Source organism: Coturnix japonica, chromosome 9, assembly GCF_054131305.1.
Source record: "Coturnix japonica strain WE chromosome 9, WE-NBRP24, whole genome shotgun sequence".
Lineage (NCBI taxonomy): Eukaryota > Metazoa > Chordata > Aves > Galliformes > Phasianidae > Coturnix > Coturnix japonica.
Genome location: NC_140671.1, coordinates 1,486,771 through 1,509,342, shown reverse-complemented (window position 1 = coordinate 1,509,342; position 22,572 = coordinate 1,486,771). Strand labels below are relative to the sequence as shown.

General features: G+C 46.1%; 1 protein-coding gene across 42 annotated transcripts in view; it reads left to right on the top strand.

Moving 5' to 3' along the window:
* The window catches only part of FBRSL1 (fibrosin like 1), a 385,537-nt gene that overhangs the window by 126,701 nt on the left and 236,264 nt on the right, over positions 1-22,572 (top strand). The window contains exon 1 of one of the 42 annotated variants that reach the window (XM_085509371.1): positions 25-133. The exons of 40 other annotated variants lie outside the window; for them this stretch is intronic. The gene's annotated coding sequence lies outside the window, so the exon portion shown is untranslated. Of the gene's footprint in view, positions 1-24; positions 134-22,572 lie in introns of those variants that run through there. One more of the 42 variants, XM_085509372.1, reaches the window with a different exon arrangement.

Genomic DNA, 22,572 nt, shown 5'->3' with positions numbered 1-22,572 from the left:
AGCGGGTGCTGTGGGGCCAGCAGGGCTGCTCTGTGTCTGGACTGCTTTCAAGTCTGGTAAGCCCACGTTACTGACATGCCAGCTCCGTCTCACTGACTGCCAGTAGGAATGAACATTCTCCTCCTCGAAAAAGGTAATTTCTTCCCTATAATTAAGGTCTGAGAGACTTCCAAAGGAATAATATATAAACCGTGTTTCTGAGCCCTCTGCCCATTTGGGAATCACGTCAGTATTGATGAAGAAATGCTGTATGATGCAGAATGTTCTGGGGGTGTTGGATGATGGCTGTGCTGTGCAGTGCTGAACACCAGCAGTGCTAATGGGATGGTTGACTTGCTCTCCAGTTCTCTGTGTAAATTGAGTACATTCTTGTAACTTGTAATCTTTTCTTTCCTAACTGTACTTTCAGTTTTCTCTGAAGTTTATTCTGACTTTTGCTGCAGAATTTCTCAGGAATTTTCTGCTTGCATTTCCTTCCTGATAAATTCATTTGCTGCAGTAAAATAATCTTGGCGCTGAAATAATAGATATATTAAAGTATGAATTACCTGGGTGGTAATAAAGGACAGGCTTTATTGCTTGCTTATCATGGAGGGTTGATTGTTTATGAGTTTGCTGAGTCGTGAGTGCATTACCTTAGAGCTAAATTTACCATGTCTAGGTAGCAACAGCTTACATAGATCATGCGTGAGGACAGCGTACACTTAAATGGCAGTGAGTTAAATAAAAAAATAAAGAAGTGCTTTCATGGTTCTTCCCAGCAGAGAAGCTGTCGATAGCATTGAAAGAGTAGATGAGTGGCTTTAAAAAAAAAGATTTTAATACTGGTATATAAAAGGGGAAAAGAAGGGCAGCTAATCAATAGAGGGGTTGTTCTAGATGCCAGAGCGGGGCTGGGATGATAGAGTGGCACGTTCTTAGGTTGGGTGACAAGCTCTGGGTTGTGGGCACAGCTCCAGAGCTGGGGCTTTGCTTCCAGGGACAGGAAAGGAGGAAGCAAGTCAGAAAGTGTGAGCAGTGCAGCTTTAACTGGAGTCACACACCTTGATGGAGCAGAGGTAAAAAGGAGGAGACCGTATGGTGTAACCTTTATTTTTGTTAGGCTCCCTGATAAGCTGTCCCTTTGATAAGCAGTGCTGCTCCATGGATTGAGCTTCCAGGGCACAGTTGCTCTGCGATAAGTGTGCTCAGCATCTGCCATAAAGGCCCTCTGTGACTGTTGGGGTAGGTGTGGCTGTGTGCTCTGTTTGCTGCATGGCTGCGGCGTCCATCTGTCCTGCAGGAGCCGGGTAAGGGCAGCGTCCTTGCCAAACATCAGACACTGAGATCTGTCTGTATACGATGGCCAGCCCCAGTTACCGGAGCACTTGGGTTTAAGCTGCACATCTCCTTCAGGTGAGGTGATGGCTTTCTTCCTTTCTGTGCTGCCTGTAGCTGCACCGTGTCCCCAGAGCAGCACTCACCCGCTGGGACCCCAACCCTGTGGGCAGGTGATGGCAGCTGTGCAGTGTGCCCTATGCTGGAAACACAGCACTGCCCAGCATGAGGTTTGTAGAAGAGAAACCCCTCTGTCTTCACACTGCGGCAGAAAGGAAATAACTAATTTACTCTTTGCACTAACCAAGAGAACGATGTTGTATTTATAGATGTTCTGTTCCTGCTTGAGTGGAGCAGTTTGTTCTGAAACTTGAGATATATTATTTCTGATTAAAATCGGAAGACACTCTATTATTTCTATAACCACGTCTAAGTCTTGCAGTTTGAACAAATTAGTTTTCGTCTTGTATGCCAGACATGGTGATTTATAGAGCAAAATGGGCTTTTGCATCTGTTTTGTCTCTTGATTCATTAAATTTTGATTGAAGAAAGTTTTTGAAATAGGGTGTAAAAGCTTTTCCCATCCCGACTGAAGGCATTTCTTGCTTGTTCGCTGCAGTGTCTGGTTCGCTGTTAGTTTTTTTCTTTCCCCTGTGTGCAGACTGCAGGAAATCTTCAGTTCTCTTGCCTGGTATTGGAAGTTCAGCTGGGGGAAGCTGAGTGGAGGTGCTGTGTGGTGGAACTGCATTGCTGGGAGCTTTGGAGGTGGGTGAGAACCCCAGGTCCATCCCGGCACTGCTGCTCTGCACAGTACTGCTCTGGAACTGCAGGGCCATGGCTGGGAGAGCTGGGTGAGATGGGAGCTTACGCTGCAGAGAGCGCTGAAATGTTCTCCGTGGGGACGGCTGTAGCTGGGGATTTTAATTGCTGAAATTACCTTGTCGGGATGCCTTATCAGCTGCTGTTCTAGTGATTGTTTGGTTTAGATAAGAAGTGGAGTGTGATAAAACCTCGATAACAGTCGAGAGATTAGAGCTCTTTTGAAACTGCTGGCACTTGCTGGGGCTCAGTGAGTTGCTGAGAAGCTGCGGATGAATTTAGGCCGCGGTGATTTCTTCTTCACTTCTTTCACTTCCTCCCGTGCCTCTGGGTGCCATGTTGGGACACTGAGTGTGCTGCCCAGGGGAAGAAGAGCAGCAGTGAGGTACCCACGCACCCTTCCCAGTGGTGGCAGTGCAGAGCTGGGCACACAGTGCCATGGTGCTTCCTGGCACAGGGCGCCTGTAGGAGTGCTAGCTTAATGCTGGTCTGCTTCATGGAGATGTATGATATCAGCCTTTAAATCTCTCCTGACTGTTCGTCAGAGGGGCTTGGTGTCACTTATACTCGTTCTGATGTTGGATTTGTGTTGCTGAGTTTGTTTTATACAGATACAGGCAATAGCAGGAGCCTGGGGAGTACCTCCTGCTGTGCTGTGGTGGCTGGGACACAAGCCGGGCTATGGACACTGGGGGGTGTCTTCATAAGGGCTGGATGAAAAGTAGCCACCAGCAGAGCTGCATGGCCATGGGTCAGTTCTACCTCTCATTGTGAAAACCCTCTTTAGTGCTCCTTACATTTGGATTTCTGGTCATACCCTGTAGGATCAATAGCGGAGCAGCACATCCCAGCATCCCCTGTCTACAGGTGCCTTTAGGCTGTCCAAAAGGGTGGGCTTCAAGCACTAGGAAATAAGCATGGGGAAGAAGCGCTTGTTGCCATAATTACATGTCTCGTGTACTAATTATATTTACAGAATGCATTATCTGGTATAATATCAGATATTTTCAGGGACTCAGGATGTCAGAGTGGTTGTGTGCTCCAGTTGGCACAAGTGCCTGTATGTTCTACATGGTCCATGACAAAACTTTGGACCACATCAGTTTGCCTATCTGGGATATGTAAATAATTGCAACACATAGTTCCGGGGAGGCTGTTCTCTGGAATAACCAGACTTTGCTTTGCTGGAGGTTGTTTTGGTTCTTTTTTCTCTGTTTTTAACCTGAAATGCCTCGATTTTCCTGTAACATGGGAGGAAATGTTTTTGTTAGTTGTCTCACTGTGCGCGTGTTAGTGTATACTTACAGCTGATGAAAGGCATCATCTAAAAGCACCAGTAAGAGAAACGAGTGGTTAAAGGCTGATGGTTCTGTGCGTGGGCCATATCCCAACATGTCAGTTTTATGAGATCACTGTGAGCTAAAACGGTGTTGTTTAAATGTGGATGATAGCCTATCCATGGCGAGGTTTTACTGGGGCAGCTTCTGCACTGGGGCTCTGGTTCCTGTCCAGGAACAGATTAACTCTGAGATAGTGAAGATTAGCTTTCTGATGTGATGACAGCTTGTTGGGTTTGTGTGTTACTTAGGTGCTCCAGTGGAGAGGTTCGCAGAGACGTGATGTAAACCATGGCTGGTCCTCAGTGAGATGGCATAGTGGTTAAATAGGGCAAAGTTAAAATGGTTTGGGCTGTTTTGGGGAATGCTGGAGCAAGGCATGGGGTGGCTGTGTGATTTCCATGGGGTCATGCAGGAGCCCTGTGACAGAGCTGGTAAGTGCAAGATCAACCTCTGCTAACTCTAAACTGTTCCGGTTATCAAATATAATTGAATGAACAAATAGGCTACCCGGCAACCGAGATACTTAATGATTAATGATACTTAATGACTGGATTAAGTTCTTCTTACTTGTGTTCAGGCACTCATGGGCTGTATTTCTCATCTGAGACAATACTCTTTGTTTTTTCCTTCCAAGTGAAAGCTCAGCATTTGTTTTGCTCCAGCCCATTTCAGAGCTCAGAAGGTGATTCCAAATCACCTCGTGCTTCACAGCAAAACAAGGAGGTGCCTGCGTTGCCTTCCTTGGGGAGAATGTGGATATATCCCAGGTTCCCCTCCAGCTTTGTAGAGTGCCTGGGCTGCAGGGTCGCTGGCTGCTGGGTAAGATCAAGGCTCCTGTAGGGGAGGATGTTCAGAACTCAGAGGTTTTGCTTTTTACCCTCAGGTTTCATTTTGAATCTGAGCTCCATTTCAGATGGTGCTGAAAGTGAAACTCGGCTTACTCGTCTGGGCAGGAACAGTTGCCAAAAGAACATGTCTCAGGTCTTGAATACCTCACATGCAAAGCAGTGGGGTAAAGAAGATAGATGATAGATAGTTCTCCTGGGTGTTGAGTATCATCTGAGTAGTGGTGCTCCAGCAACGTGGCCTGGATTGTCCCACTGCTGCTATCTGGATGTTTTGACTCAGAACTCTGAGAATGGGACACCAGCGTAGTATTTCCTTCTGACATTCTGCTTTAGTAATGAGGAGGTTAAAAAGAAAAAGAAAAAAAGAAGGCAAACTTCAAGCTACCACACACAGCTGGTGTTTCTAATAAGACACAGATGTGTATTGGGATCTCTCCCATCTCCTGCACCGTTTAAATGTAGATAAATAGAACTTAATCAGCTATAAATAACAGCGTGTCGTGCCTGTGGATCACTGGCTTTCCCTGGGACTCCCACCAGACTTGGGTTAAGCTTAATTACTTCAGCCTGCTACAAGCAGCAGTGTGATCAGCTGCTGGGACTGCATGGGGGAAGGGGGGAGGGAGCATGGAGGAGCACGGCAGCATCCATAGTGATGTGATGGCCAGGCGTGATGTTTTGAGACCAACAGGGTTGTTTTATTCCCTGGATTGAATTCAGGGTGCTGAGGTTGTATTGGTACGAGTAAAGTACTTTTTTTCCATGGCCATGTATGTGTTCTGTAATGGTTTTGGTTGCCACTAACAGTGAGCACTGTATACCTGTTTGCCTTTTCCCCCTTCTCTTGCAAGCTGTGCTGCTCTCCTGTTATCACAGTTGCTGGGTGGCTGCAGGGCAGGGCCAGTGCCCAGGGCTGGGATGGAACTGAGGCAGGGGCTGGGGCTGGCCACAGCACTGCGGTCCCCGTGCATCTGATTCCTCCACTGAGGGCTGGGCTCAGGAGATGGGGAGTATTTATTTATAAGCCGTCTGTACAGATGTTTTCATTGTGGTTTGCGGTGCATTGGTGCCACTTAGTGGGGGGAGAATTGAATTGACAGCTTGAACAGTGCAGGGGAAAATGAGGAGAGGCGGGCTGTGGGTTCCAGCCCCCACTCCTGCTGTTCTTCAGTCCAACTGCCAGACCCAACCTGTGCCAGGCACACAGCAGCTACGGGGATGGGACGTGGCTGTCAGCAGAGCCCCTGGGGATCACAGCCCTGGCAGCACTGAGCTTTGCTGCAAGCACTGCTGAGTATGGGGCTGAATTGGCTGGCTTTCTCAATAGAAAATAGTAATCTGGCTGTGCCCTGTGCTAGGCAAAGCTTTGGAGGCCTTAAAAACTGCTCAGTCTCTGTGTTCTGATTTCTATTGTTGTAGATGTAATGGGAAGGATCATGGAGTGATATGGTGTCAGCTCTGATCCCAGCTAGTCCATATGGAATATTAGCAACATTTTGGGAATGAAAGAAAAAAGTCCTGAGCTGTGGTATCTGAATGCAACCCATCCACCCAAAATAAATGCTTGTGACTGGGTAATGGCACCTGGAAAGAGACATGGGTATCTGCTGCTTGCTGAGTGCAACTGGCAGAAGGCTCTGGCCATCCCAGCAGTGGTGTTTGCTTGGCAGGGGTTGATAGTTGAGCGTAGTACTTTGTTAAAGCAACATGGGATGTATGCATTAGAGAAAGGCATCCTTCATTCAGTGAGTCCCATTGCCCTCAGCAGGAAAATGCCAGCTCAGGCATGCCCTGCAGCCCCACGCAGGTTGGTTTGCATGCTCCTGACTCACCCAGCACAGAGCTGGCAGCTGGCACATGCACGTGTCCCAGTGTCAGCCCACGTGCAGCCCTGCCCTTGGTGCCCTCAGTGCCCTTGGTGGCAGCTGGGGCTTGGACCCTTCTGACTGCTGCGCTCTCACCAGAGGGCACTGCGCAGCGTGTTGCAGCCTAATAAATAACCCCTTAACCTGCTTAGCTGCTTTATGCTCAGTGGCATGTTTTACAATGTTACCTGGAGTCCTTGGATGCTGGTTCCCATGACAACCTGATATAGCATTTTTATTCTTTATTACTCTCAGTGTTTTATTGCTGCCTTGTTCAAATGTGCTGTCATCTTTATTTTGCCTTGGTGTGTGTGTGTGCGTGTGTGTGAGTCACAGATCTGCTTCTAAAAATTATATTATTAAACAGTTTAGTGAATTTGGAGAGAGGGTGACAGTCTGTCACTGTCGATTTAATACTACATAGAGAAGCACGACACAAATGGAAAGAAACTAGAAAGCAAAAATAAAGCAGGAGCTGAAATGTGGATCAATACAGGCAGCTGAAGGTGTTTGGTGGAGCACTGGGGGCAGGGCTGCCTCTTCAGGCTGGATTTCCTGTATTCAAGGAGTGGAGAAGCATCATTTGGAAAGGTGTGAATCACCTGGGATCACACACAGAATTTTATAGAGCGCAAGGATTCTTCATTGTGTCTTGTGCCTGCAGTGGGGGGATGCTGCAGCCTTTCCAAAGGGCACTAAACCAGAAATGCAGATGCTCTGGAGCCTGCGTGTCCTTCCAGAAGAGTCTGAAAGATTCTTCCTTTTATTATTTTTCCCCCCATAATTCTTTGTGTATTCCTCTATTTCGTGGTCATGTTTAGTGGCAGGGCAGGTTTGGCTGAGGTGCTCGGTCAGGGAAGTTTCTTCCTATTGCTCAAAGTCTCCATGTTCATGTCCAGAACCCGAAGCTCCCAAAACAAACACGCACCCGCCTGTAACTGGAATTCAGCCCTTGCCTGGGAGTTGTGAAAAAGGAGAGGAAAGAGTTGGATGTTTGAGAGAATAGACGTAATAGTGCACGTATGAGCCCTTAATGGAGAGTACAGATGGGAAATACAGGAAGAGATTGCTTTAGCTAAATCGTGGACTCCTTAATGACCTGAAATTCAAAAGCAGCATAAAGAAACTGGAGAATAGGTGGAAGTATTATGAACAAATGGCTTAAATGGCAAGCAGAGCTGTTTGGTCCATGTTGGCAGGCAGGTGAACTGGAGCCCTTGGGCATCTCATGAAGTCTTGGGGCTTCTGAGAGCTTTCCTTGCACCCCTCTGCCCAGGGACCCCCTGTAAGATATTGTTGTTTTCTTTCTTTACTTGAATGCTAAGCTTTCTGTTTTCATCCTTTGCAATCTCACTAACATTGCAACCATTTCTCTAATTGAAATATTGCTGTCCTGTGTGAAGTGCTGATGTATGGGGCTGGGAAGGACCACAGGTCCCTTGGTGACTCTTCATACCCGCCTTCCAGTCCGGGTGCTTGAAGACTTATTAAAAAGAAAAAAAAAGGGAAAAAAAGACAAATGAATACCAAGTTCTTCAGAAGGGAAATGGAGACCGTAAGTGGTGTCTGGGGTGACATCAACATTTGGATCCCCCCTCTTTCAGTCTGAAATCAGGCTTAGGAAGGAGATGAAATAGCGTCCAGGAGTTTTCATGACAGGAAGAGTCTTCAGACATCAGAGGACTCTTTAATTATAGGCAGAGTGATTTATTCAGTGGTCGGCATCTGTATCTCATTAAAATATGAAATCCTTCCCTGTTTCTCCTTTAAGTATGAAGGAATCCCTGTTTTATCTTTTTTGGCTTAGCAGAGCCATATTTTATGTTGGATCGCCGTGGCGTACCTTTCCAGTGAGCTGAGTTATGTGCCGATTATTTCATGCTGAAACTGTTGAGCAAATGTAATTCACCTGTGTCGCTTCCACAAGAACCTTTCCTCCTTTGGCAGCAAGGCAGCTTGGAATTAAATCGCAGGATTACTTTCAGATTATTTGGGGAATGGGTGTAATTGGTACAAGTGAGCTGTTCTGCTTTTTGCTGCTGAGCCCTGATCAACAAGTGGGCCTTGTCCTGAAGCAGACCAACTCCTGGTAAAAGTGGTGCAGGTAGAGAATCTCCCGTTGACTTCAGTGGGAGCAGACTGCTTTGAAGTGACTTTATTGTGGTGGGGAAACAGTGTTTTGATTGCAAGAGATTGAGCATGGATGTATGTGTGAATGAATGCACATGCAGCCTGGTTGAGAACTGTGAAGCTGTGCAAGATCCATCAGGTGAAAGCAGAGGCCTGTCCTCCCTCATGCCTTTGTTTTCTTCCCACCCTGCCAGGAGTAAACCTCTGGGCATGTAGAGGAAGCAATAAGGAGGGTTTTCAGATTGATTCTGGCAAGTTATGATGCCCCTTTCAGGCAATGTCCTCATTTTTTCCATCATCTCATTGTAAGTCCTTGGATTTTGAAGAGAGTCTGCACACAAGCAGAATTTTACAACGAATTAGAAGCAATTAAGTGTTTTCAGTGTCCTTAGATCAGTTAGGATTAGCACGGGGGCTTCTTACTCTGCTGCCTGTTTCCAAAACACATTAAAGCTCTCGGATGTAAATCAGGGGCATCAAAGTGCTTTTTGCATGGGATTGCTGGCTGGTCTGTAGTGCAAATTGCTCTGAATTCTCCCAATGCGTTCAGTGCCAAACATAAATTACATTTTAAAAGCAATATTTTGCTTGGCCAGTGTGTTTTAATCCAACTATATTCAGCAGCTGTGAGGTTAAACTCTGGCTTGCCAGTTGGCTTCAGGGCTTGCAAGAGAAGCAGCAGCAACAGGTTCCTCAGCCCTGCCTATGATGAAGGGAAGAGGAGCAGTGCTGAGGTCCCCATCTGAGCAGGGCATGCACTGGGCCATGCAGCCACACATCAGTGTTTTGGGGGTGTTCTGGTCTGCCCAGAAATACTGCAAAGAGGACGGAAAGCTGGGACCAATATTTGTAAGGAGCTGGAAAGAGGGCTGGCTGCCAGCCGGTGGTGTTACAGTTGGCCCCCAGCTTTGTTCCTTGCTTGTCTTGGCGCTCTATCTGCGAGACAAATCTGTTTGTTCTGCTGTTGTTCATGGAACCTGGCTGGCTGCAGAATGAGCAGCGCTGAGCCAGAGGAGCCTTCATCCCAGGAGTCATCAGTGAGCAGGGATGAGGCCATGGAGAAAAACTGGGGCCTCTGGATTCCCAACGCTCTTCCCTAAGCACTTAATGAATGAGGGACAGCCATGGACTGAAGCCTTCTGCTGGCTGGGGATGCCCATATGGGACTGTGGGGGACCACCGAGGACTTGGGATGAGTTGTGGGGATGCAGTGGGAAGGATAGTGGGGTGGGGGCTGCAGGGTGCTGAGCCTCCTGCAGGCAACACGGAGCTCAGCCTGAGTCTCTTTATCTGCAGAGCAGAAATCATGGCAATGCCCAGCCCAGCAGAGCACTGCGAGGATAAATCCACTGAGGGCTCTGAAGTGCTCAGATAAATACCTGCGAGAGCACAGGGAGGCACTGGTGCTTGTATGAGGGATAAGTGCTTTATTAGTAATGACCCGGAAAGGACAGAGCTACTTGCAGGTATAGTAAGCACAAGCAAGTGCCTCCTGTAGTTGACAGGCTCTTGGTATAAATCATTTGTGGAATAAATGACACCGGAGAATTCATGCTTCCTGGAGGAGAGGGAAAGAAGTCTCTGCTGAGCTTAATAAAAATGAAAATTCAGTAATGGATAGGATGAGTCTAGAGGGGGTCACAGCGTGCTTGACAGGAGCTGTAAGGTCACAGATTAAGTAGGTACCCAAGTCAGCTGCAGCAATATACAGGAGATTACTGAAGGAAAATGCATCCTGGGAATCTTCCCCCTCTCCCCTGGAGAACAAGGTGTGGGGTGGCTGGAACTTTGGTTTTGCACAGTAGAATTGAAGGGAATTAGAGGAGATAAAACAAAACCAAAAAGCCTCAAGCAGTATTTGACATAGAAGAGCAAGGGATGCATTGAGCCATAGCATCAGTGCCGGCAGCAGCTTATTGCAGTGTGTCTCAGGAAGGGAGCAATGGAGGCAGCACACAGAGCTCAGCAGCTCTCACACTGCAGGTGTGCTGCTCTGCCTGTTCTCTATGAGAACATCATGAAGGGAGCAGCTCACGAGGGAGAGAGGAGCTCTCCCAGCCTCCTGAATCCAAAGCCATTGCTCCAGTTCAGCTCCGTCGTTGTCTGAGTACACATAGTTAAACCGGTGTGAGCCGTCAGCATCAACACTTAAATTGGTTTAACAGTGGCTGATAGGGAGGAAATCCACTGGAACTGGGGGGTGTAAGAGTGTCTGTGTGAGGGGTCACAGCAGCTCAGGGCAGTGGTGTTAGAGCAGCATTTGAATGCAAACCAACAGGGAGAGCAGCCAGGAGGCTGCAGGAAAAGATGTTTTTCATTGGAGCAGTGCGTAAAGCTCCTGAAATTCATCAAATTCTGAGGTTTTATTTACAGCAAGAGGCTGTGCTGTCACCTGGCAGGGACTCGATAGCACTGGAGAAAAGAGGGATCTTTATTTTCCTAAGGAAAGAACCAGAGAAGTGCATAATTTATGTATTTTATGCTTCTGCATCCTAACATTTTTCAGAGAGGTTTTCCCAAAAATGCAAAGCTAAGGTGCAGAGACTCGGCTCTGGATGGCAGTGGGTTGTTCTCATGTGTGAGATCATCCACAATGAAAAACTAAGGACTTCATTTTTGCATCCCTCAGGGCAGCCCTCGCTCTGAACTCAAGCTGCTTCCCCCTATTTCCCCTGCTTCCTACACATGAGCTCTGCCCTTCCCCCACTCACCGGTGCCACCGCGCTTCCCTAACTACAATTAAAATGTTGACACCTGGCTTGGCTCTGCAGATTAGGATTTGATTTTCTGTAATTATATGTTATCGCTCACATTCAGTAGCAATTTTACCTTCTGTACAGTATGATAACACTTATTAATTCAATAAAAGAAATCAATTCACAGGCAATTTCAAAATGTAACACCTTGGTAACTGAGTATTACCCAATCAGATTACGCATCTGACATTGTGCCTTGTCATTTAATCAGTAATGGGTGATTGCAAAAGCAGATATATGTCAGATGTTAATTAAGAATAACACGGTTTGGGACCATAATGTTAGCAGTGGTTGTTTTGTTATGATGCTGTGCTGAATATGGCTAATATTTGACTTGCACTTAAGTATTATTTACAGTAACTGGAACGATAAGGTTATTTACTCTGTCTCTGTGTTCCGCCAGATGTATTAAATGTTCTTTTCAATCCGTGGAACACGCTGAGTGTTAATGGATCACTGCACAGCCACAGCTGTGGGACATGGAGTTTGTGGAGAATGCTCTCCCTCTTATCTCTCAGAAAGTGAGATAGTATTGCTTTCTCATGGCTTTTCTTTTAATCCCCACAAAGTGTTTCACTTGGCATCTGCCAGTCAGCTCTTTTCCTTCAGTTATTGTGGTTGAGGAAGAAAAGCCTATTGCACTGCCTCCGGATCTGCCCAGAGGCTCCACCTCTTGTCCCCATAGAGCAGGTCCCAACTGAATTCCTTCTTCTTAAGCTCCTGGGGCTGGTCTGTCCATACAGCAGCTGCTCAGCCACATGCAGGTAACAGCATCACCTCTGGCTTCATTCACACACACATCTTCTTAGCCATGTGTTACCATGCCACCACGACCTTCCCATCCCATTTGTAATTAAGTTAGGACCAAGGCCACCAGCTATTGAACTCTGCAAAGCTAATGTGTGAGATGCAAAGAAACTCCAATGAAGTTGTAAAATTCAATCAGATGACACCAGCCCAGCATCCAGAGCTTTCACTGGACACTTAGCTGGTTTTGTTATTGCACTGGGTGGCTTCTTGGCTTGGCTTCTCCTCTCCCTGCTATTCCTCCATATCATGGAACCAGCCTGCGTAAAGCAGAGCTCTGAGCTCTGGCAACTTGGATCTGTAGGTGTGAATATTGGCTTGTTACTTCAGTGTGGCCTACTTGAACTTCTAAGGGAGGAGAGTGTTTGTTTTCAGAAGTGCATGCCAGGAATGAAGCAATCCTATATGTTGCAATTACTGATGAGTGTATCTGGAGAGAGGCCAGGTCCTGGAAACAGTTTTTAAGCCATGTCTTGGTACACTCGTGCTTAGGAAAGATCCTGTCTCTCCTAGTGGTCAGCTTGTGCCATTCTGTGCATTTCAGTAATGAAAAGATAGTTAGGACTTTAATTCTCATTTTAATTTAAACATGTTTTTTTTTGTTTTGTTTTTTTTTTCTAATGAGAATTTTCACCTCCAATTCGGATCTTACTTCAAGTTTTCTCAGTGTCCTTCAGGGGTGAAGAAAGGTTTCTGTTGGCTGGTTCTGTTACTTGACGTTCTGTCATGTCCCGTCTGTGCAGGGCAATCCAGGATGATGAGTAAAGAGTTCCCTAATTGCCTTTGTGCAAAGTGAAAGTGATGGATTGATCCATTTATCAAAATACCTGCAGGCCCCATCCGGACTGGTGGAATGGTGATAAATACTGGGGGCAGAGAGAAGGTGCTGTCTTATCCACCATGTGGACAGGCTGCAGTTTTGCCTATGGTATGGCAGACTTTTGTCTGCCCTTTAAAAGGGGGCTTGGAGTGGATTTCTGCCTGTTTGTGCGTGCTGAGGGAGAAGCAGAGCACGGACTGCAGGGGTGGATCAAGCTGGGACAAAGCGGTGGTTTTCAAACAGCAGTTCTGGCAGAAGCAGTGGGGGTTTTATGAATGTAGAAATAACCCCATGTCACACAGGGATTATGCCTTTAATGTGTTTATGCCTTTATCAAGGATGGAATGGCTTTGTTGCCTAGCTATATGGCATTAACTTGCTACTATCTAAGAAATGATACCCATTGGTAGGTTCTGACTTAGGTATTTATCCCGTATTCCTTATCTGGTATAAGCTAATACTGATCCTTTTCCCACCAAACCAGAACGTGGATGAGTTCCCTCTGGCAATAAAAAAAACAACCTGATAGCACAGCTCATCCTTTAGCTCCTGGGCTCCCAGGTTTAACATCAGCGCTTTGACCTCTTCCCATTGAAGGGATAACATGAGCATCGCTGTCAGCAGAGATGCGTGATGGCAGGGCAGTCATACCCCATAATGGAGATTACCACACTTTGGGCAGCTACAGATGATCCGAGCCTCACAAACTGATCATAGTGATGTTAAGCATAGCTGGCTTCTGTTTCAGAAGGGAATAAATGGTGGGGTGGGGAGAAGGCTCCCTGTGTCTGCGGAGCTCTGTCCTGTGTCGGTTGTACTGACTTAAGTAACGCACGTCATCACTTAGAAGGCAAGTCGAATTCTGACCTGTAATAAGCTCTGCAGTTCAACAAATAATGTTGCAAGACTTCAGCATTCTCAAATAGATTTGGAAGGATACAATATGGATCTTAAAATGCATGGTCGATTTAGTTTAAGCTCAGATATTAAAGATGGATAAAAGCCGAAATAAGCTCTCACTTTCAAGGTCATTATTTCTCCATTCTAGGTCATTTGATCTGTTTGCCAATGTATTGCAGGCTATAAGAGCTGAGTAGATGCTTATCCATGGAAACAGTTTGCTTTACCCTACCTGGTGCTGCTGGTGATTGGCATAGTAAAACCTGGCTTCCTCCAGGTGATAAGAGCACAGAGACACTTAATGGCAAAACTGGAACTTCTCCCTTCTGTTGAACAGTGCCGTTTGTCAAAGAATACTGTGAACTTTTACCACACTAGTTCATACTGGCTCTTTATCACCTGGTTTTCTATGGGAAATCACAGATCCATCATAGCAATAAGGCACTTCATTTTAAGGCAGTCTGTAGCCTCTTGAGCAGATGGGGGAAACTAATTAAAACTGTGTTGTAAAAAGTGGTCATCCTTCTCTGTGTCCGTTTCTAGAATTCACCTAGGGGGAAAATTAGGAGGAGGAGAAGGGAAGGTCTTGATGTTATGGTAAGCTGTCCTGGGAATGTAATCACTCGAATACTCCGTTCCTTACTGGAATTCTGCACCAGAGTTCATGGAATAATTGCAATTAGTTCTCAGAATGCTGACCGTCATGTAATTATTCCTGTCTGTGCCATACCAGGACTCTGCATCCTACCTTTGCTGCCAGCACCTTCTTCCATTTCACTTCTCCTCCCTCCCTGTCCTGCCCTGTGATAATGTGGCATCACTGCAATGCCAGTACGTTGCTCAGGAGTTAAGGGGATTGAGAGAGACACAGGGAAAGATGCCTGGGGATGCAGAGTGCTGTGGCTCTTGGTAATAAGCAGGCCACTGGCTGTGAAGCTCCTACTACAGAATTTGCTGCCTGCTTAAGCCCTACTTCAAGCTTTGAAATAAGGTTTTCAGTGGTCTTAACTGGTGTGTAAAGCTCTGCACGCAGCAGTAGTTACGCCTGAGTGCTCCAGGTTGTTCTGCTCAGAGCAGATAACACTAAGGGGCTGATGGATGTCCACCACTGTTCCTCTCCCCCCCCCAATCCACCCCTGGCTGGATCATAGGGCATTTAGGGGCCGCAGTGGTGAAGCAGGGACGTGCGTCTGCCCCATTGCCACCAGCTGCCTGCTTCTGTGCTTTGCATTCCAGTGGTGTGTTGGGAACAAAGCAGCCCGGGTCCAGAGCCTGTTTGAAAACCGATCCACAGTGGAATGGGAATTTACAAATGTGGTGTGTTCTTCTCAAAAATAGAAACGGGTTCTACCCATATTACTATTAAAGTATAAAGCTTTAATTATGCCCTAAATCCACTGCTTTAGCTGGGGGGCTCACATGATTAGCAAGGAAAAAAAAAAAAGGCATCTGGAGAGGCTGTGTGGTGCCGTGTTTTCCCATATGTGAAATTTTATACAGTACAAATTATTAAACACCAAACCTCCGGAGGAACATTGTAATGAAAAATTTAGCAGTCCCCCATCAGGCTGCTACTAATTTGCCTTCTGACTAGATCTGAGAGATGAGAGGGCTGTGCTGGGGGTGCTCCTTGATGAGCCGCTGGCAAGAGGAAAACAAGTCGTGTTGTGATGTGACGCAACAGGGGAAGCAGGCTGATGCTTCTGTGGGCAGCTCCTCTGGGAGACAGTTAGCCTTAAAGAAATAAGAATAAATAAAAAAGAAAAAAAAAATCACCATTTTCAATCAACGTCTGTGGGAGCCGCATCCTTTTCTCTCTCTTTTGCTTTTAGCCCCAAGCTCCCAAATTTCATCTCGCAACACTTCTTTGTAATAAAGATGTACACTGGAGAGAAGAGACCTGGAAGGGATGCTGTCTGGCTCGAGTTGAGCAGTCCTGTCTCATTTGTGCATGTGGGCACACACAAATCTGCTCACACGCAGGCTGGCTCGTTCCCCTTCTGCTGCCCCCTATGCTTGGGGGATGCTGCCCGGTGCCCAGCCATGCCCACATGGAGCCAGTGCTGTGCTGAGCATTGGATGCAGTGCCCCCCAGGCAGCCCTGAGCATGGCAACCCCGGAGCTGCAGTGCCAGCTCATGGGAGCCCATCCCCAGTAGCCATCCTTACACTATCTGCCCCTATAATGCAGGGCCTGCTTTCCCTATGTGCTTCAGTAGGCACAGAATCCCTTCTCCCCACCGAGTCAATCTAAAATCCAGATTTTATAGTTTGAGTCCAGGAAATCTCAGTGCTGGCAGATTGCTATTGGCCCCTGCCTGGCAGGGTGTTGATTAATAATTTGAACCTGCAAATCCTCTATCAACTATGTGAAATCTAAATTGTCCATCTGAGGCCTGCTTCTTTCAAAACAATTCTGCTGTGGTTTCCACTGCTCGCATAATTCTCTGTAAAATAGATAACCCTGTCAGTGGAAGAGCTGTGCGGCACACCTGGAAGGCAGCCCAGCTGCTGAGCATACAAATGTGCAGAGCAGGCTGTAGGCAGGGAGTTTGGTTCACTTATAGTTTGGTGTGTTCCATGTCTTGGAGCGATACCGGAGGTATTTGTCTGCTGGAGAAGCTTTGTTTTGTTATATATTTACTTATTTTTAAGCCAAATCTTCCAATGTAGAGGGTGGGAGATGGGGATCTCAGCACCTTTGGTAGGAGCCAGAAGACCTCAGGGGTATGTCAGAAAATCTCAGCCATAGGATTTACCTTTAGATAATGGCGTGACAGCAACAAAGGCTGCACAATTTAAGCGTGTTGTAAATCCAACTAATATGTGTAAAGTGATTGTAGGGGAAATAATACGTACAAAATGAGTCTTTTACCACATGCTTCAGCTCTCCCTGATACTTGATTCGGATGGTGTTTCATTGCATTTTACCTGTTGTGCTGCAAACTTTTTCAGGCTCTGTCAAGTTGTACCAAAGCTTCTAAAATACAGATGGTGCTGAAATCCCCAGTGGAAAACAGACTTCTATTTCAAACTTCAGCTCTGTTTTTTTCCCTTGTAGTTCATAGCAGCTTTTGACAGATCAGAAGAGATATTCACAGCTTGATGCAGCTGGATTCTTCTTTGGCATGAGCAGAAACATCTGGCCCCAAAACAGCGCGTTTCACCAAAGGGCCAAATTACACGCACATACATCTGTTGTGCTAATGTATTTTCCTGTGAACTCAGATGTTAATTGCTTTGTTTTGCTGAGGCAACAGTGTTGGTTCAGTGCATAAGATTGTTTCCTTTAGCCCTTTGTTAATGGTTTCCTTTAGCAGTAATAGGAAACTGTCAGGTATGTTGTGAATTGCATTAGGTAGAGTGTTCTGAGCAAGAGTATTTATGGTATGTGTGCAATGGTGCCTTGACATGTGCTCTTATATGGATTTTGAGTATCAAATGAGACAGCTATTAGCACGAAAGCTCCATGTGAGACCAGTTTTACATCTCCAGTAGACGTGGTCAGTTCCTGCATTGTAATTTCAGAGGCTGTTCCATTGCCATTTCCTACTGCTTGTGTGCTCTTGCTGCCCATCCACCAGTAACAAAACAGGCACACTGAGGATCTAAGCAATGACTGAGCTGCAGCCATACTTGTGCCTTGGTGAACTGTGGAGCTGTAGGCTTTGTTCCTTCATCCTGTTTGCTCATACAAAGAGCTGCAGTTCACTCAAGTCAGAGAAGTCTGGTGGCTTTTGGTCTCCAGCTTGAGCTTTCAGTTTCATTCCTCTCTGGTTATGGCGGTTTTGTTCTCCATTGCTGCCTGTAAAAGATACCCTTGGCCATTCCCAAAATGTGTATCCGAAATGCTCTGAAGCCCCCAGCCCTTGAGCAGCGCTCAGGCACTATTTCATAGCGCACTGTGCTTAGTTTCCTACAGAGCTGCTTCCCGTTCCTCAGCCGTGACTCAAAGCTCAGCGATTGTTAGCTAAAATAATCACCACCCCTTTTGCATTTACTCACGGTGGACAGTTTCCAAAGGGCTTCACCTTAGCTGCTTTGGCTGTAATTATTCTGAGGTTTTTGTTTATTTTCTTCAGGATGTCAAACAGCAAACAGGATGTCCCACGGGCACTGAGAGGAAATTGCTTCTGAGCTTCTTTGTGGAGCCGGCTGTGCTTGCTCAGGCAGTTATAACAGTGCTTTCTCAAATCAGAAAACTTGCAGTGGTGATGCAGGATCTGATGGCCTTACTGAAAGTTTCCTTGACAACACCAATATCTTGGCTGATCACTGCAGTTGACCATAAGTAGATGGGTTGTTTCTGCAGCGTGGAGCCCCAGGGCTCTGCCATCCTGACCTGAGTGTTGGGTGCCTGCAGGAGCAGGTCCTACCACTGCTGGGATTTGCAGAAGCAGCTGTGGTTTCTCAGGAAGCTTTCTATTGCTTAGGGTGCCAATGGATGGAGAACTGTCAGGGAAAGGACATGTCCTGAGAAGCCTAGAAAGCAGGGGTATGGGAGGGTGTGATGAGTAAAAGCAAATCATGGGTCTTTATCATATTTATTTTGTTTTTTCTGCTTTTGTTTTTGTTTTTTCACTTTAGCTTATTAGTTGCATCTGCGGCTTTATCTGGAAAGATGTGCATGCAGCTTGTGCATGCCTACAGCAGCATATGTTTTGTATATCGGGTTTATAGGGATTGTAGTGATTTCTGGATTAATTCAAACAGCAAATTGTTGTTGTATCTGCACACAGTATGTCTTTTCTTTCTTTAACATGTATTATATGACTCACATCTGGCGGTGCTTTAATTGTACTGTGGTGGTGCCTTGGAGTCCTAGCAATGGCTGTGAAACCCTACAGTGCTGAATAGGGTCCTTCACATGGGACACCTGGTGGTGTTTGGGTGAATCACTGGAAGGAGCGGGGATGCTTTTGGCCCTGCCTTCAACTACAGGAGAGAACCTACAGTGTTTGGTGTTAGCAGATCACTATGTAAAGTGCAGCTCTCAGCTCTGTTTGGCAGTGTCAGGTCTCTCATAGCTGCCAGCAGTGGCTGTCATTGCTCATAGCATGGTACAGCTTTGCTTCTGGATGTGCTCTTTGTCATGAGGGGTTCTTCAAGGAGCCCAAGCTGCTGCCTACGATTGCCTTCCCCTCCCCATCCGTACTTAATTTTAAAGAAATACTGTTAGCATCTGAATTTTATCAGCAGTGGCTTTGATAGTATATTTCCCACAAAAATATTGATGAAACTATTGAATAGCAGCAAGCCTTGTTTTAATCTTTTCATCTTCTGCAGTAAACACTGATGGTTATTTATTGACACAGTGTTCTGAGATCTTACCCGATATGGTCCCCATTTCATATATGCTTTCTTGGTATTTATATCACGCTAATTTTATCAGGATATCAGCCAGTATGTGGGCATCGAGGATTAAATATATCATAGTTTTCCAGTTCCCTTTTCAACTAGGCTTAACAAAGAAACGAGACCAGGCTTACTCAAATAGATTAATTTTCCAGAAAGCCTGAAATGTGGCTTCAATCAGTCAATTGAAGGAAGTTTTGTGTTTCTTCTCTTGTTCAACCCTGGTGTCCCATATGCCCCATAGCTGGCCATAGCTGCCCAGCCATTCCCAATTGCTCCTTTTTCACTCTTTCCCCAATGCTTTCCTCTTTCAGCAGCTATTCCAGATCTGCTGACACATGCCATCCATGTGCACATGGACTCCCATTCTTCTAGGCCTTGTGCAGCAGGTCTGTGCTTTGTTTTTACACGAGTTTGTTCTTAGCAAACGCTGGGGAATCAGTCTGCTTTTTTTCCAACTGCATTGAATGGCTTTGCCCATATGACATCATTAGTAACATGTTTACCCCTTGGGGATTTGCTCTGACTAGAATCACCTTTGAAGATGATCACCTCCTTTGTCTTTGATTCAGACCTGTTACTTTTAATGGATAGTATCACTAACAGAGAAATGCTGTGATATACAGAGAGATTTTTCTTGCTTGAATTTCCTAACATATTTTGAAACATCTCCTGCAGCGTTGGACAATTTAATATGTATATTAAATCTACTTCTGCTTTGAACATCACAGCTGTTGATATTAGCCTTTAATAGATGGTATCTGTATGCGTAGATGGCAGCAATGTTAGAGCTGTCAGTTCTGATTGCCTCCTACATGGTGTTTAAAAGCATTGTGTAGACTCAGCCTAATGTAGTCTGTTGGCTCCAGCTGAACACAGCTCAGGCCTTGCTCAGGTGATATTGTATGATGGGTACACAGGTCCTGCCCCAGCACCAATAACATTTGCTGCATCTTCTGTATGAACCCTCAGCTGATGCTTTCTGTATCCCTTTCTTTCACATTGCCCCAGAAAAGTGCAAAATCAGTTTTTTGTTGCGTGCAGATAGGATGGCACTCTATAGCTGAGAGCCAGAGGTCCAAATTGCTTCAGTGTGAAACTTGAAGCCGCAAATCTTATTTAGTAATTTTCTCCGAGGCTTTCATCTCTCCCCAAGAGTGTTTATTGTGTGCTGTTCCTTTGGACCGGTGTCTAAATTAAAGGAAGACTGGTTCTTTGGTCACCGAATAACCCCTGTCTGTTTTGTGCCTACAGGTGCTTCCCCTTACACATAGACCCAACTCAGGTGCCCACACATGTGGTTTCTCAGCTCTTTCTGCTAATTCCCTGCAGGGAGGAGCACCATCAGTGTGGTGGGCTCCGTATTGTGCTGGGCTGCCTAATGCTCTGCCTGTTCACCTCAGAGCCATGCTGCCCTGCCAGCCAGCCCCATTGCTCCTGGGTCTCTGGGGTGAGCACTGGCTGTGGCTGAGCCCCGTGCAGTACCTCGCTCCTCACACACAGCTCGTTGTAACCCCAGCAGGTCTGTGCCGGCACAGTTTATCACTGACGTATGTCAAACCCAGATTTTCCCAGCTGTCTCCTACCATCTGCCAAGTACGGCTGGGGGCACACAGAGTGCAGTTTGCTATGCAGGCCTGGTGGCAGCTGGAAAATCAAGCAGTTTTGCCCGCTGAAGCACCAGCTCTCTTTAAAAACAAGCAGGAGACGTTGCTTTGCAGCACACCTGGCCATCCTGGCAGGGCAGGGCAGCAGTGTGGCTCTGCTCCACGGCCCAGGCTGCCTGTGCTGGGGGGAACGTATGCTGCTGTCCCAGTGCCTCTGCTGGATGCAGAACTGCTGGCCCTGCTGCTCCTGATGCCTCTGCAGTGGGGCACTGCTGTAAAGTGCTCCTCCAGCCCTCCAGGGCACTGGCACGGTCTCAGTCAAAAGGGTAAAATGCAGCCGTTGCTCCTGTGTTGGGTATTTAAGAAAAGCAGAATGAGTGGGGGTCCTCCACTGCCTGCACAGATGCTGCAGGGAGTGTGGGGCTGTCTTTGCTAACAGGAACTTGCCTTCCTTGCATCCCAGAGAGAGAGGTTAAAATTAACCAGCAGGTTACAGGCTGGTGAGCTGCAGTACCAGCCGTGCAAATAACTTTGCTAGAGAAAATAGCTAAGCCAGTGTTAGAAACCAGTTGTCTCTCTGCCATTCAAATGCATAAACTCTAAGCTTCTAAAAATCATATAACCTTCTTTACATCAATCCAGAAAGTTATACAGAAATAAGGGAGGGGGAGACGTCTTTGTGTGCCACGATGATGGGCTTTGTTTTGCTCTTTGTCGCGGTGAGTAAAGATGGACATGTCGTGTTGGCGGTGAGTTATGGCTGTGATGGCTGATCACAGCATCCACAGCAGCACCACCCAATTAGAAAAACTGCTCTGATCTAACCTGATGTTACTGTCATTTTTTAAAATGAGTCCTACTTCAATCATAAAACCCTCAGACCATAACATTGCTTTCTACGCCATATGTCCTTATTTAGAGGGAAAAAATGATTGCACCCTTAATTCAAAGGGAACGTTTCCCTCTGAGCCAGAACTCAATAAAATGTATCAAAAAAATTGTGGAAAAGGGCAAGCAAAGAAAATCAAATTGCAGCGTGTGAAACGATTTAAGGAGGGACCTGGGGAATACATAATCTCCAAACTGCCAAGTTAGAGCAAGTATAAAATATACAAACAAGCCTGATATTTTTCCCAGTTGATCTCATTACGAGGTATGCTTGGGATAGATAAATTTTGTTAGAATGCATTAAGGCCGGATTTTCAAGGAAACAAGTCAGAAGTAATGCATTTAGCTGAATCCACCTTGTTTTGATACATGGGTCTTTTCAGGTTTAAAGAAGTACATTTTTAAAGCCAAATGGTTTGTTTTGTTTCAGGCATTAAAGCTGGAGGCAACGCAGTGGCTATTTTGGGGGGGTTTTTTTCCCCCCCCTTCTGGAAAACTTTCACTTATAATTTCGACGTGCTCTTTAATCACCAGGGCAGAGCACTGTGCCGTATGTTTCACTGCCACTTATTGTTGCCTGCTTAAAATACACTGAGCCGGTCTTGAGCGCGATCCCTTAACAGACTGTTTCGTCCACAAATAGTAGTTTTTCCAAGTCTCCAATATATCTTAATTAAATTGTCCATTTGTATTTATTAAGGCAGTTTACTGTCTCTTGCTGCAGAAGGCTGCTGCTGCCGATAGTCTACCAACAGAAACACAAGCTTATCTGGGAGTTGATAATAAAGTGCCAAGCATATGTTAGCAAAAAAAAAGTCTTCCTGAAACATGGTTTAAGCATCGTTTTCTTGTTTGCTGGGAAAGGAACAGGCCTTACAATTAGCTTTGATACGTTTTTGGAACGGTTGCTCATAATGATTCTTGCAGCCTTAGGGAACCATCTTCTTTGTTATTCTGAGATGCTATCTGCAGGAAAGTTTTCTTCCTCTGGCTGACCCTGTAGGAAGGAGCGCTCTGGCAGAGCGGGCGATAACGCCGTTGTGCACTGATGAGATGCAGCATTAGTTGAGATGGATGAACACGATAAGGTGGATTCATCCATATCCCCAGTGATCTGAAAG